General features: G+C 43.2%; 1 pseudogene; it reads right to left on the reverse strand.

Annotated features, from left to right (window-relative positions):
• Positions 1–2,365: 2,365 nt before the first annotated feature.
• The window catches only part of LOC105505045, an 8,165-nt pseudogene continuing 6,678 nt past the window's right edge, over positions 2,366–3,852 (reverse strand).

The following is a 3,852-nucleotide window of genomic DNA, read 5'->3' on the forward strand; positions in this document are numbered from 1 at the left end:
TCTCTACTAAAAAAAAAAAAAATGAAAAAAACTAGCCGGGCGAGGTGGCGGGCGCCTGTAGTCCCAGCTACTTGGGAGGCTGAGGCAGGAGAATGGCGTAAACCTGGGAGGCGGAGCTTGCAGTGAGCTGAGATCCGGCCACTGCACTCCAGCCTGGGCGACAGAGCGAGACTCCGTCTCAACAATAAAAAAAAGAATAAATTGATAATGTGATTTTTTCTGTATGTGTATCCTTATATTCTAGGTTTTCTAATTTATTGGCCTATGGTTGCTCATAGTAGCCTTTAATGATCCTTAGAATTTCAACAAAGAAATTAAGAAGAAATTGAAAAATGTATTGAAGCCAATGAAAATGGCAACGCAGCATACCAAAACCTATGGGATACAGCAAAAAGCAGTAGTAAGAGCGAAATTTATACTTACAATTTCCAAGATCAAAAAAAGTGAAAAACCTCAAATAAATAACCTGATGATACTTTTTTTTTTTTTTTTTGAGGCGGAGTCTCGCTCTGTCGACCGGACTGGAGTGCAGTGGCCGGATCTCAGCTCACTGCAAGCTCCGCCTCCCGAGTTTACGCCATTCTCCTGCCTCAGCCTCCCGAGTAGCTGGGACTACAGGCGCCCGCCACCTCGCCCGGCTAGTTTTTGTATTTTTAGTAGAGACGGGGTTTCACCGTGTAGACCAGGATGGTCTCGATCTCCTGACCTCGTGATCCGCCCGTCTCGGCCTCCCAAAGTGCTGGGATTACAGGCTTGAGCCACCGCGCCCGGCCGATACATTTTTTTAAGTTCACTATACATTTTAATCTATGATATAAATATTACCTAAAGATATAATTGAACATCATGTATCAGAAAATAAAACATAACAATGCAATGCAATTTTGTAAATACCTCCATGGCACAAGGATTATTTTCCTCAGATTCAACCTTGTAATTGTGTTTTGTTTGCTTTCTGAAAATCACACTTTATAAAGAACACAAGTAGAGCTTGTTAAAATGATTGTCACAGATGTACTGTTTACTATTTCAGAAAACACCACATTCATTCATTCCTATAAATTTTATTCACTAATTATGAAGAATAAAATATAATATTCCATGCTTGTCATGAAATAGCGGTTTCTTCTCCCAGTCTAATCAGGGAACTAATAAATACTTAGTTCATGGCAAAACTTCCATTTGATTTCCATTGACTTAATTACTTCTTAGGGTCTAGCCTCATCAATGGAGAAAAAGCACTTTTTTCTTCAGGCAACAGCACATTAACAGCACTGAATAAAAACCATGGCAAATTCAATGGTTGTCAGCATTGCTTTAGTAATTTTGAGACTATAAATAAAAGTATAACCAGAAATAAAAAAGGGTTTATTAATATCTTCTTTTCAGGAGAGTGATACATTCTGAAGGTTTCTTGTTATTCTATTGAATAGCAAGGACTTCCAAACTGAAATGTCTTAAGGCTGAAAATTAGTTATATTCCTCAGATTTTAGCCTTATTAATGAAATTCCAAAAGTGTTATAAGATTCAATTCGTCTTGAAATTATAAATTTCTAAGATATTTTTCAAAATACATGCCTTCAAACAACTTAAATGAGAAAATCATTCATTCTTAATAATACCTAGTTTGTCCCTTGCTTCCCAGAAGTCAAACGTGAATTTAAAAAATGGGTTTTCCTGTTCAAAAAATAGGTTTTCCTGTTCAAAAAATAAAGTTCCTGCCCTTTTAAAAACTTGTTAGGATTTCATGTGCCAAAATTTTGAAAACTGCACATATTCAAACATAGTTCCCATAGGAACACATATTCCTCACCTATCACACCTTTGAAGACACAGGAGACAGGCACTAGAAATGTTCCCTTCTTTCCAGCTGATGTTAAATAGTTAACTTCGCTTCATGAGATTATCGGAATACAGGGTTAAATTTTCATTTTCCATTACTCTATCCAGTAAAATTGAACTTAAATTAGAATACTACCAGAAGAATTACACAGTGATTGGTAAACTGGCCTAAAATAATCAGGCTTTTTATTTATAATTCCCTTTTTAAAGTTGTCATTGGACAATAGCTTCAATCTTCAGGCAAAAGAAAATGAGGTGCCATGCTATATTAAAATATTCCACAATAAAAGAAAATGCAAAATCTGAAAATAGCTTCGGTGCTATAGACATTGAAAAAGTTACAATTGTTAAAACTCTGAATAAAAAGATCTTGAGAACAGGTACATTTCAAAACAATATTTTACACTGGAGAAAAGTATTTTTCAAATAACATGATATGTGGTTTACATATTTCAGTCTCTTAGTTTTTGTTTTTTTTTTTTCTGCAACACTGTTTTGCATTAAAGGGTCTCATGTGGTTTACTAGATGGGTTCCTGACTCACTGTCCCAATCTTGGATCTCAGCCACACTGGGTTTAGCTGACAGATGTCATGACCATCAAGACTGATAGTTCCAGAAGCAGGGTCGTACAGCCTCATCAGGAGCCAAAGCACTGTTGATTTGCCAGAACCACTTGGGCCAACCAGTGCCGTGACAGATCCTGACGGAATGGAAAGGCTGAAATCCTGAAATACGGGCACCTCTGGGCGAGCCGGATAGCCAAAATGCACGTTCTTAAACTCCAAAGCACCCTGGAAGCTTTTCTCATTGAAGGTGACCCCCTCGTTAAAAGGCAGCTTGGGCTCTCTCTCCAAGAGCTCCCAGAGGCGCCCCCCGGCACCCAGTCCTTTCAATCAGCTCTGAGTAGAAAAAGCTCAGACTTCCAATGCTTATTCCAACCCAGAAAGCATTCATTAACCAGAAAGCATACATTAACCCAGAAAGCATACATTAGAAAGGAAGAGGGTTCACCCACGGTCATGTGGGCACTGCCCATCAGCAGCCCTCCTTTGTACCGGACAGAAAGCACAATCAGGTTTCCGCAGAGCCTAGTTGCTCCAAAGAAGCCACCCAGAGTAACGCCTCTTTCCTTGCTAACTGCGTCACGTGGTCCACTTTGCTGGCATATATCTGTATTTCAGTCATTTCTTTTCCAAAACCTCAAACAGTTCTTACACTGCCAGTACATTCCTTAGCTAGCTGAGTGGCTTGTGCCAGGGAATCCTGGGTGACTTTGGTCAGTTTCCGTAGATACCGTCTATAAATTACAGCAATGATTGACACTGGAGGCACCGCCCCAAACAAAGGTGGGCAGATCAGGTGAGACAGAAAACATCATACTGATGGCTACAGAAGCCTGGGCCCCGGCCCTGAGCCCATCTGAGAGGTTTTCAGTCACGGAGCGCCCCACGAGTGCAGTGTCTGATGAGAGGCGGTTAATCAATTCTCCTGTGCGAGTCTTGTCAAAGAAAGCAACCCTGCCTCAGAAGGGAGGAGAATGAAGTTCTCAGCCTATTCCCAATGCGCTGACCTGGAGTTTGCAAGAGGTAGACACGAATGGCATTGGCGGCAGCACCACACAGAAACAGGCCACTGAGCCCAAGGCCGAGGCGGGTCAGGTGGTCGCTGTAGTCCACAGGGGGCCTGGTATAGATGGCATCGATGACCTTACCCGGGAAGAAGGGGGAAGACATGGAGCTAACACTGGACATCCTGAGAAATCAACCGCAGCTGCCAGCCTCAGGCGCTCAGGTTACACCAGCCCCCGGGAGTTTCGTGGCCCCAGAGAGTCAGGCCGCCGCGGATCGCAGCCGCGTGTCGTCCCCGGGAGGCGCCTCCTGCCGGTGCCGCAAGGCCTCTTTTCCCGCCCAGGCAGTGGCGGTGGGACCTGGGAACCCGGCGCGGGGGAGCCAAGGAGCGCCCGGCCCGGCTCAAGAGCCCCGCACCTGCAGCTGCCGGCCCGAGCCCA

This window comes from Colobus angolensis, unplaced genomic scaffold (genome assembly GCF_000951035.1).
Source record: "Colobus angolensis palliatus isolate OR3802 unplaced genomic scaffold, Cang.pa_1.0 Scaffold97, whole genome shotgun sequence".
Lineage (NCBI taxonomy): Eukaryota > Metazoa > Chordata > Mammalia > Primates > Cercopithecidae > Colobus > Colobus angolensis.